Source organism: Lactuca virosa, chromosome 4 (assembly GCF_052849685.1).
Source record: "Lactuca virosa cultivar CGN04683 chromosome 4, Lactuca_virosa_CGN04683_v6, whole genome shotgun sequence".
NCBI classification, from domain to species: domain Eukaryota; kingdom Viridiplantae; phylum Streptophyta; class Magnoliopsida; order Asterales; family Asteraceae; genus Lactuca; species Lactuca virosa.
This window is the reverse complement of record NC_136429.1, coordinates 238,816,149-238,829,525: the sequence shown is the minus strand read 5'-3', so window position 1 is coordinate 238,829,525 and position 13,377 is coordinate 238,816,149.

The following is a 13,377-nucleotide window of genomic DNA, read 5'->3' as shown; positions in this document are numbered from 1 at the left end:
GGATAAAGAGGTTTACATCATAACAAAATATTAAAAAAAATTGTTTCTAAATAACATAACTGAGTCTTAAAAATTGATAAAGAAATAACCGTTTATAAACATCAATTCTCATCATTATCCTACTAGTATTAAAAACAGTAGTTAGAACATAGATACATATTGTATTATGATCAATTCTAGAAAAAATACCATTAAATAAAATTTATAAGATTATAAAAAATAGTATCTTATTCTTTTTAAGTTGAGACCGTTTTTATTTTATTAAAGAGAAATCATCTATAATTTTATACGTAGATAATAAACAACTACTAGTTACATATTGGTTAATCGACAATTAAAACAACTATTTAAGAACAAAATGTACCTATTAATCTACAAGTAAAAGAACTATTTATCAACATGAATAAAATAAATTGATGTATGGAATAGGCAATTAAATTAAATCGATGTCGGAGGCTCTAAGATTTGTGTCAATAAGATTGTCGGCCACACTTTTAGTCATAATTGACATAACCTTATTATTTTTTATATAATAATTTGACTTCAAAAAAATGGGAGGGGTTAGCAATATGTGGGCTTCAAGTTATTCATCGACTTATCTTATATTTATATTAGTTATATCTTGAATTTTAAAAGATATAACTTATAAAGTTTTTTGTACAAATCAATTCTACATAAATAATTCATTAATAACTGTCAAAATTTTGAAGACATAAATTAAGAAAAATAATTAAGAAATTTAATTTGGAACAAAATAAAAATTTTAAAATATTAAATTCATGTATATAAATTTATTTACATTTCTTAAACTAAAGATCAATATTAATTAATTTACATTAATAGTATATACAAAGAATATAAATATAAGTTATAAACATAAATATTTTATTTAAAAGTGATAATTTTTTATTACATAATAACTAATAATAAAATCTAATAATTATTTCTCTATAAGAAACTATTTGTCAAAAAGCTATTTATTGTCGTCGCTTTGCGGTGACAGACATCTAGTTAATATATATATATATATATATATATATATATATATATATATATATATACACAATTGAACTTTGAAAGGGATTAGGGGGGAAAGCATCCGACAACCCCCCTATTGGGCCCGCTCTTGATCATACTCAAAGCCTAAAATGCCCTTAAAATACCAAAAAGCACATAGTATTTCGATTCACCAATATGCACACAAAATTCCAAAATTATGAAAATGTATGTAATTAAGATGCAATGCAATAGCAATAATTAGGCGTGTTACAAGATTAATAAAAGGCATTTAAAAAGATGTTTTTTGGATCAAATAGGAATCCATATGCATGAAAATAGATCTTTACAATTAAAATTTATTTAAAGTAGAAGTTGTTTCTACACAAACTTCATGATGGAGGAAGCCTCATCAATCATACTTTCGAATTGATCTTTTACGTCCGCTTTTGAGATCTACTCAAGCTTCAAATATATTTTCATTTATATGTGATATTATTATTCTCAATGAAGTCTATGAAGCCTTGCGTGCAAAAAAAGATGAAATGGACGGTATTTTCTGATGATTTGAGCAGTTCAAAAGGCGAAGGTGATCAGACTATTTTGGTTTAAGCAAAACATGTTGTACTTCATTTGAATTATCATTAGTTTTCATGCATATTATGATGGAATTATGAATTATATGTATAGGTTACAAGAAACAAAAGAAATTAGCATATATAATACATCAAACAGGATAATAAATGCTTAACTTTTTAGGTAATGTTCTAGATGCCAATACATACAATTTACAAAGACTTTCTTAGGGTTTTGAAGGTTTATAGCACTTTCAAATCATCCCCTAACATCATTGATTGAAGAATCGATCACCCTTTTCATTACTTTTGAAGAATTTTGTCAACAAGTTCATCAAGATGATTAGAAACATCACCAACAATAGCATGATTTCATCTTCCCACACCATGATAAATAATTTCACATGTCATCGCAACCAGATTAGGTTCTAAATTATTTTTCATATTACTTGTAGGATAATGAACAATGTTAGATTTGTTTACATTATTGTAACTAATTTATGTTTATTGATCATTTTATATCTTTCCGTTACATGTTTTTATCAAACCGATTATCATTAAAAGTATAAGGAGACTCTGAAATAATTTTCCTCATTATTCTAAATCATCAACAACGATGAATAGGATGGGTGCAAAAATCTTAGTTCACACCCATGTTAATACTTAATTGAATTTAGAACTGAAACCGCAAGCGATCACATTTTACCTGTAACATCCTGATTTCCAACATAAAATTTTCATTTTTAAAAGATAGTAGAATAACCTCAAAATCCCATTTTCATTAAAAGATGAAAGTCATTACAATTATTCGACATAAAAGCGGAAGTCTAAAACATATTATTTCTTCGATGCGAGTACAGTCATGCTAGAGCCTTTCCACGATGAGAAGAACAATATAAAAAACAGTTATTCAACAAATGTAAGTCTAGTCTTAATGAGTTCCCCAAAATACCATATATCACAATACAAACATGCATACAAACAATGGTTACACCATTTCTCTGTTCTACCCATAACGTGTGTATCTCGACTCACGACCTGTCACCGTTCCATCGTCAACACGAGTCTATAGGCTCACGGCTTGTTACCGTTCTGTCGTCAACTCCTTATACAAACATACTGAACTAATCATATAAACAACATTCAATCATACATAGATTCTACTTATCTATGCATACACTCTGCTTTACTAGCTCTTATATCATACCATACATAGATATGTATTGTAATATATAGTACAGTGAGATAACTCATCTGAACAGTCTCGAAATAGCTAAGTATGGAGCTTTGCAGACAACTTTGACCAATATATATCACCATCTAATATACTCTATTGGTTATTAATTGTTTTAGCATAATGACTAATATTTAGATCATTCACTAATCCCAACGAATATTGAGTTCTATAAGGAATGATCAGGTAAGATCATATTAGAGGTAGGATCCGTTTGGTATACAAAGTATACTGTTTGGGAAATCCACTTTAAACACCTCAAGGATCTAGCCTAGACATCATTCCCGTAAGTAGATCGATAAGGACATTTCACCAGAATAAATTACTAATCTAATATGCTGAGAAGTGTTTAACTTGTTGGAAAGCCAAGGCTGAGCATCAGAAGCCTCATGGAAAGCTTCAACCATTGGAGATTCCTATGTAGAAGTAGGAGCATATTACTATCGATTAGATCACCAAGTTATCGAAGAATCCTAAGAATGTGGATGGTATTTGGGTTATTGTGGATAAATTGACCAAGAGTGCCCACTTGTTAACGATTCAGGATAGTTCGTCGTCCGAGAAAATATTTGAAATCTATGTCAAAGAGGTGAATGCCAGACATAGAGTACCCGTTTTATTTATTTCAGATCGAGATGTCAGATTCACTTCCTGATTTGGAGTAGGTTTCATAAGGATTTTAGGTTATGTTTAATATGGCATAGGAGTTTTTGTAGATGCAGATTTGTTGAACAAGGTGATCGGGTTATTGAAGGATAGCAACAACATAGACGAGAGTATGGGGATATTTAGGACCCCAATGAGGATATGCCCATGTACTATCTAGAGTTGCTGTAGAGATGGATTCCGGGGGAGAAATCCAGTCAAGTGTGGGAAGCTTTGTCATAACTAGCATAATTGGGCTAGGAAATTCCGTCTATATGTAATCAACTCTTGATGTATCTTGTAACTTTAAGATTGATGTTATACATGTTATTCATTTCAAAAACAACTATTCGAATCAAAACTCACTCGTGAAGCCCTAAACCTAATTCAATACATTTCATACACTCAACTTTAGGCTGTAACCCTAATACCCCGATTCAAACTCTTATTGGACCAGGACCCTCTTATTGGGCCTAATGGGCCAATAAAATCTCAATTGGATTATTTTAGGTTAAGGAACCTCATTTGGGCCCTAAATGGACCCACATTCATTAAACTATAGCATTTTGGGCCATAAGACTTTTTACGGGCCTTATTGGGCCTAAAGTGTCTCACTTCGTTTTCATGGGCCTTATTGGGCCAAAAACCACATAATTAATTGTAATGGGCCGAAAACCCATTCCTTTTAACATTTTGGGCCGAAAACTCATATGCGGGCCCACATGGATTGAAAAACCTCTATTGGGCCAATGCAATATCAAGCCCAAAAGCCATGTTTTTCTTTCTACCCTCCATTCTCAGTTAAAAAAAAACTTATATGATCCAAGACCTTGACACCTAATCTTTATTCATAGGTAATCCATGCAATTACCTCACATGTTTCCAAGGTTAAATACACTAAACCTTCATGTAATAACCATTCCATTCTCTCTCTTTCTTCTTCTTCTCATTCTCGGCCAAAGGAGAAAAATCTCCACTTTCCATTCAAACTTCCAAGCACACTAAAACACCTCTCTAAATCCTCAAGAATTCTCACTTTTCTTCCAAACTTTCGTGTGTGCTTGTGTGTGTGTTCAAGAATACTTCATCAAGGTTCATCATTTTGGTAAGATACTCTCTATTCAAGTGTTTAACTTCATTATAAGACAAATCGTTCACTCATTAACACTCCAAATCGTGATTCATGCTCTTAGAATCTCCTAGAATTCGAAGATCTCATCAAAGAAGTAAGCTAGGCCGAAAACATCTTCTTCACTTCACCAAAACTGATCCATCACCCCAAAGTGAGTTCATACCCCTTGTTTTCAGTTTTATATTGTTTTTGGGGGAGGATACAAGTTTCTTTGTGTTAGATCTATGTGTTCATGTATGTATATGTGTGTTTTTCCATGTTATATGTTGTGATTATGTGCTAAAACCTCATGAAACTCGAAATTGCTAACAAAACTTGGTGATATTTGCAAACTAAATCACTACATGCAGCTTACTATGAAAATGGAAAGTTTAAAACATGTTATGATACACTAGAAAACAATCCAAAACCGTTTAAGGGGCCATTTTGACAAATAAACAAAAAGGTGAAGCCTTTAGGACATTCACGTTTTTTCAAGGACCAAAAGAATCATTTTTATATAAAAATGGGTCTTAAAGATATTTATGGTTTTAAAAGGGCCAAAAGTGTTAATTTTCACAAAATGGACTTAACTTTAGGCCTTCACGGTTTTATGGGCTAAATTTGTAAAGTTTTGACTTTTGTGAGTTAAATTTTCATTTTAAACAAATTTGAGCCAAAAATGTAAATTTTCGGTTAAATGGGCTGAAAATGTAAATTTTATTAAACTTGGGCCGAAAAGGGTAAATTCCTATACATTTGGGCCGTAAATGTCAATTTTCATCAAAAATTGGGCCGAAAATGTTAATTATAACAAAAGTGGGCTAAAAATGTTATTTTATTTAAAATAAGCCCTTAAATGTAAACTTTTGGTCTTAATGGACCTAAAGTGTCATTTTTACCAAAAATGTGCCTTAATTGTAAATTTTCGGCTTAATGAGCCAAAAATGTCATCATTACAAAAAGTGGGCTTTTTATGTCATTTTGGTAAACAATTGAGCTAAAACAAACAACGTAATAACAAACGGACTAAATACGTCATTTTCACTTTTATTGGGCCTGGAATATACCTTACATGTTTATTGGGCCTTAGTGGTCCATTTACATGCTCATTGGGCCTGAAATATATTACATGTTTATTGGGCCTTAGTGATCTAGTTACATGCTTATTGGGCCTGATACTTTCATCACATGTCATTGGGCCTTAGTGACCCATTTACATGCTTGATAGATCTTGTATATTCATTTCATGTTGAAGCTTGCTAAGAGTGAGCTCCTCCTTGTTCATATGATAGGTCATACGAAACTGATCATAACAGGGAGGTAAAGAGTGTAGAATGATATCTATGGCCAACTCTTCATCGAAGTTCACATTCAACTTCAGCAAGCGGTCCACAAACCTTTGCATTTTCTACAAGTGGGCCGTGATGGACTCTCCGTCCTTGATCTTGGTGGTTATCATGGAGGCAATAATTTCATACATTTCATGACGAGCACTTTGATGGTATCTTTCCATTAAGTCTTGGTGCATCTCGAAAGGGTAGTAGTCCTCATAGGACTTTTGGAGTTCAGCCGACATAGTGGCCAACATGATACAAGACACCTTTATGGCGTCCTTCTCATGAGTCCTATATTCAGCGATCTCCTCAAGAGTAGCAGTGGACTCATCAATTTCCTTAAGCTCTTTGTCGAGGACATATTCCTTGTCCTCGTAGCGAGTGACCATCCTAATGTTCCGAATCCAGTCATTGAAGTTCGAACCATCAAAGATGACTCTTCCACACAAGTTCATGACAGAGAAAGAGCCAGTAGGGTTTGAGCCAGAATCGGTGTTGGAAGACATCTGAAAAGAAAGAAAGACAAAGTTTGGATTAGATAATAATCCTTAATATAACACCCAAATGAAATATTAAGGCTAGGACCCAACACAATATTTTACAATTCGGAAGAGGGATGCCGTAATCCAATTGCAAAATATTTGAAGGTAGGTAAATGACGATTTATCAATTTCCACCATAAAAAACGAAATTGATTATTAGGTTTTAAATGAATTGAAATTCCTAGATTCCTTTGAGATTCATTGAACTTTTCAATGGAATGTTTAAATCTCGATTATGCCCTTCAAGTTTGTGACTGGGATACCGATGATCACAAACAAGGTGTGAATAACCATGCAAATGTGCTTGGTACACTCGATGCCATTTATCACCTAATCAATGTGCCGGTTAACCACACACGCTCCACTAACGACTTTAGCAAGGTGCAATGTGCAATTTCATGGAATAGCATCATTTTCACATTTTCCTAAAGTAACTAAGATTGATAATTTAATAAAACATTTAGTTACTTTATAATTATCATTATACTTTTAACGAAAATTAATGTCCTATCCTACCCGTTCGGCTAACGACCCTCCACCAGTCAAGGAAGCGGTGGGTGAGAGTGGACACCCATTAAACCACCATTTTATAGGCAGTAACATTATACCCCCCTTATAGACCGACTTCGTGAATGAGGCGTACTAATGGTAAGACTGACTTGTCTTATACATATATATAATTATTAAACTTATAATATTGTAATAGTATAAGGGTTGAATTTTAAACTTTTAAAATTTTAGGGTTTGGAATTAAATGTTTCATTAGTGAGACTTTACAAATTCCAAAACTTGAGGGCAAGTTTTGAAACTCTTCAAAACTATTCATTTCCATAACTTATGAGTTTAATGACATTTTAAATTATGAGAATTTTCATGTTCCATAACTTGAGGACAAGTTATGGAACTCATTAAATCCATTTTGATCAATTTTAACAAATAGAATTATCATATAATCTAGGATTGATCTAACAAAACTCATAAAGCAAGATAATATCAAATCAATAATTTGCAAGTAATTTTGTTTATCATACAAACCAACAATTATCTTAAAATTTTGACAATTATCTTTTGATTGGATGAGTACAATCACTAGCAAATCAGAAAAAACAGATTTTATGATACAAAACAGTTTGTGGTAGTGATCATAATCCAATATAGGCCAAAATACCCGAAAATCTACCATATGCCAGTGATACTCGTCGAGCCAGGCTTTGGACTCGTCGAGTTCATCAATGGGCTTGGCGAGTTCAGCCTGGGAGAAAGCCATTTTCAGTTTGCTTCAACTTTGAACAATCAAATAAGCAACAATATAATAGAAAACTACCCAAGTCTCTGATACCACTGAAGGGTTTTGAGCACTATAACAACCTTAAGGTGCACATACAACCCTAGGTGCTTTGGATCTAAGTTTTCTCTAGTTATACATGCAAACAATTTTTTCCAAAGCATGAAGCCTAATCTAGCATAAAACATGACATATGAATTATAAAACTAGTTATTGAATTACCTCTTGTTGTAGCTTGATGTGTTTGGCCTTTAAGAACTTAGCAGTTAGCACCTAAAGTGTGATGCCTCAAATGGTTCACAAAACACCAACAACAATTTGGAGAACTTGAGAGAGATTACTTAGCACTCAAAATCGGCTCTATGAACTCTAAAAACACAAGAGGTAACCGATTTTAGGCCATAGGGGTCATATATATAGTGTAGGAATCCAAGGGTCACGGGTAAACCCTAATCCATACACTTGGGCTTGAAATGGACTAACACATTATGGATTCTTACATAAGCTTAGCCCATAACTAATCCACCATGGATTATTAGCCCAACATATATATATATATATATATATATATATATATATATATATATATATATATATATATATATATATATATATATCATTGATTTACATAATCAACCCCTGTATATTTAATTAGTCTCTTTTGGTCACTAAATTAATTCCAAATTAATTCTTGACCAATACTAATTAAATAATATGATAACTCTACTAATATATTATACTTATAAAATATTAATGAATCATAAATAACCTCATTCTCAATTGTTCATCTTATCATATTGTTTTGGTGAATGCAACCCAAAATGGACCATGCTACTCTCGGGTCAAGTACATACCAATTATAGTTATGGACTTAGACACCTTATCCAACACTCATTTCCAGCCACCATTTCTAGCCTTCAACTTCCCCCAAACCCTAAATTCCGTTCTTATAGCTTGTGTGAGCATTTGTGGCTTATTGAGTGATCTTGTGGGATTCTTTTGTGAAGAAGGAGCTTTGAACGAAGAAGAATTGGTGTCCAAGCTTTTGGATCTGAGTTTCTCTATAGTTGGTGCATCATTCAGAGGTATCAAGCTCAAAGCTTTTTCATTGCTTTATTAGTTCATGTTTTGTTCCATTTTTAGGGTTTTATGTCCCAAGCTTGAAGCTTTATGAGTTTTGTGAACTCCAGTGCATAATACATGTCCATTTAGGTGTTTCTAATTGTTTGGACTCATAAAAATGAGATCTTGGTCGTCAAGACCTCTCCATGCATGAGATATGAGGACCTTTGTGAGTAAAGGATGAGAGTTTGTGAGATTTAGACTTGACCAGCCATGCTAAGGCTTAAAGTCACCAACTTTATGGAGTAATGGACCTTATCTAGCCCAGATTTGTAGTAGTAGCAATGGTCTTAACAGATTAAGACTAAAAGAGTGAAAAGAGCAAACCTGGGGAGTACGTCGTGTGTACTCCCAGCTACGCGTAGCGTAGCGCTGAGCTACCACGATGCATGCTTGGCTGATTGAATGCCCAACATAGAGGGACGTACACCCAGCGTACGCGCTGGGTGTTGACTTCCATTGACTTTTAGGGTTTTGGTCAAGTTGTAGACCTTGGATGCCATGGAGGGGTAAAATGGTCTTTTACCTTTCTGAGATTAGTAGAGGAATTTAGCCTAACACCTTTTGGGAGTTGTTAATATCAATTATTAATTAGAGGCATATGTACTATATGTTAGGCGGAGTTTAGACCGGCAGTTCGGGTACGAGATATACTGCTTTACTTTACGAGGCGAGTCTTCTCACTATACTTACCTAATTGGTAATTACTGTGCGACCGGAGGGTCTTATCTGTGTTATTAACCGAAGGGTCTTATGTGTTTATACTGAGATATATGATATCATGCATTCTGTCTTTGTGATTTATGTTGTATATTATTATGTGCATTTATTGAGATAGGACCAGAGGGTCCAAACCGAGTTGTGAGACCGGAGGGTACTCACTGAGTTACAGGACTGGAGGGTCCAACCCGAGCCGTGATACCGGAGGGTCTTCACCGAGACACAAGAACGGAGGGTCCTTATCGAGATATAGCCATGAGAGACAAATTATTTATGCATGGTATTTTGGGGAACTCACTAAGCTTCGTGCTTACAGTGTTATGTGAAATGTGTTTCAGGTACATCTCAGGATCGCGGGAAGGCGTTGGCATGATTGTAGACCAGCTTATTGTTTTATGTTTTGTGGATTCTGGGATATGAGACAAACAGTTTTGTGGTTGTGCTTTGAAACAATTATGATTTGAGAATGAGATATTAAACAATTATACCGAGAAATCTAAAAACCATATAAAGTAAAGTATAAACCACAAATTATGTCCTAACAATCTCCCCCTTGGTTTATAGCTTTCTTTTCTTTTCAATATTCTCTTTGTTCTTGACTTTCAGCTTTTGACTTTGATTTCTTCACGACTTCAAAATGAACATATGAATTTCTACATGAATGACTTCATCTTGAATAGTTGAACTTCCTTTAAATTTTGTGTTTTAACGCACATTTGGTATAGAGGCATCTTGTATAAGTTCTTGAAAAACAGCACCTTTAGCTTTGAAATACTTCAGTTATAATTACAGGGAGACCGATTCTTCTGGATCACTTCAGCAAGTTCATAGATAGCAGCAAATTGATTGAGGAGGCTTCAATGCAATTCATCACATAACTTCAAATATAGCTTTACATTGCTTCTGGGGTTGAAAGGACGTGTGCTGAAAAAAATAATCTTCACTTCTTGTTCCTTCGAATGAATATTCTTTGTCGATCACAGATTCGTCTTGAAAAGTAACAATGACTAAAAAGTCCCTGTGGATCACAGAGTCATAAAGACCCTTCTCACCACAGTTGTTCAAGGACCTAGCCTTGGCTCAGATGGAGACTAATCGCAGTATCTGTATGAACACGGAGGAATGCACTGCGATTTGTTGAGTATCGGAGAACTACTCGTGGCTATTTTTGATGTTAGCCCCTGCATATCCTCGATCAAAGATCTCATTATAGTTTTTCAAGTTAACAAGTTAACTTGGCCCATGGCGAGACGTTCAATGGTTTCTGAATCTCAGCTGAGTGTACCATTCTAGTGCCAGTGAGAGTTAATTAGGAATAACTCACAAAATCATCATGTGACAAAATTATCCGAGGACATATTTCCACAGTTTAGCATGACACGAGGTCAAGTCCCTTTGGCAGGACATTCAACGATAATCGTGCCTTGCGAGGTGCATCGCCCTAGTGCCAATAACCGTTAATTCCTTACCTGCGGGGAATGTATCCGACAATACATTTGAGTATCCGCAGTTTTGCATGACAATGAGAATGTCAAGACCCTAGGCGGGATGTTCAACGATATCTATTTCCCGGTTGAGTGAATCGCCCCGGTGCCATGACAGTTCTTAGGTAAAGACTGTTGGATTAGTGTCTAAGTCCATAACTATATTTGGTGTGTATTTGACCCGGTTGTAGCATGGTCCTTTTGGGTTGCCTTCACCAAAGCAACTTGACTGGATAATTAATAGAGAAAGAGGTTATTATAGTTTATTAATATATTATAAGAATAATATATTAAAAGAGAAATCATATTAGTTAATTAATATTGATCAAGAATTAATTAAGAAATTAATTCTGTGATCAAAAGAGATTAATTGAACTTTGGGGACTGGAATTATAATTATATGATAATTGGTTTTGGGATGTGGATCTTATGGATTAAGGGAGTGGACGAAATTAGGGTGGAAGCCCACCTTGAAATGGTCTAAGCATCATTCCAGAATGTTCCATTGGACTGCTTAAGGCCTAAGTCATCCAATTAGGGTTTTGACTGAAACCCTAGCAGCTCAGCTATTTAAGGACCCCTAGGGCATCCAAAATCGGCTACCAGAAGAACCCTAGAGTCCTTAGAGACGATTTTGTGCCTCCATATCCTCTCTCCAAGATTATCCTTCTTGCCTTGGTATTTGTGATCAATTAGAGGTATTACACTTGTGATACTTGGCTCTCAAAGCTTGAAGATTCTTGCAACAATCAAAAGGTAATCATTTAAACCTGTTTATATGTTATTTCGATTTTGATATACTAGGCTTAAAATCGAGTTTTCTGCCTTCTGACTGACAGACTCATCGAGTCCCATAGTGAACGCGACGAGTCAGATGAAATCAGCGAGTTCTGTAAGGGACTCGGCGAGTCGGGGTGTCAGACAGATGGATTTTCGGGATTTTGGCTTATTTTGACTTGGGATAATTACCAAAATTGTTTTTAATTAATAAAATCCGAATTTTATTGATTCCATGTGATTATCTTTGTCAAAATAAAAGATATTTATCATTTAAATAATTATTACCTTATTTGATAAACCTTAATTATTTGAATTATTTGATCAATTATCTTGCATGAAATTGGATTAGGTCAAAATTGGATAATCACCAATTAATTGTTTAATTATATTATTTGAATTTTGATCTAGATAGTTTTGAAATGTTTCAAAACTTGCCTTTAAGTTTTGGAATTAAAATTTTTGATTAAAAGTTTAATTTTGAAATATTTAAGTTCTAAACCCTAGAATTTTACAAGTTTAAAATGCACCCCTATACTATTATAATATTTTAAGAATAATTATTATATATGTATAAGATAAATGCTAGTCTTACCATTAGTAGGCCTCATTCACGAAGCCAATCTATAAGGGGGGTATAAGGTTGCTGCCTATAAAATGGCAGTTTAATGGGTGACCACTCTCACCCACCGCTTCCTTGATTGGTGCAGGGTCGTTAGCCGAACGGGTAGGATAGGGCAGACTAAATTCCTCATTAAAAGTATAATGATTAATAAAGTAACTAAATGTTTTATGAATTCCCAATCTTAGTTACTTTAGGAAAAATGTGAAAATGATGCTATTCCATGAAATTACACTTTGTACCCTTGCCAAGACATTAGTGGAGCGTGTGTGGTTAACCGACACACTAATTTGGGTCTAACAAAGGTGGCAAAGGGTGACTCGATGTTTGTCATAGATCAATGGAGCATGTGTGGCTAACCGACACATTGATTAGGAGACTGTAACATTGGGGGCACCAAGTACATTTGCATGGTTATTCACACCTTGTTTGTGATCCTCGGTATCCCAGTAACAAACTTGAAGGGCATATCGAGATTTAAACATGCCATTGAAAAGTTCAATGAATCTCAAAAGATCTAGGAGTTTTCAATACATTTAAAACTTAATTCTATTTTGTTTTTCATGGTGGAAATTAGTGAATCGTCATTCACTTACCTTCAAATTGTTTGCAATTTAAATTACGGCATCCCTCTTTTAAGTTGTAAATAATGTTGTTGGATCCTAGCCCTAATTTCTCATTTGGGTGTTTAATTGGGGATTCTTATCTAATCAAACTTTGTCTCTTTTCCTTTTCAGATGTCTATTTCAAACAACGCTTCTGGCTTGACCACTTCTGGCTCATTCTCACTCATGAATTTGTGTAGGAGGGTGATTTTTGATGGGACCAATTTCAATGATTGGTTCTAAAACATCCGCATGGTCACCCGCTACGAGGACAAGGAGTATATGCTCGATGAAAAGCTGAAAGAGGTCAACCCCAACACTG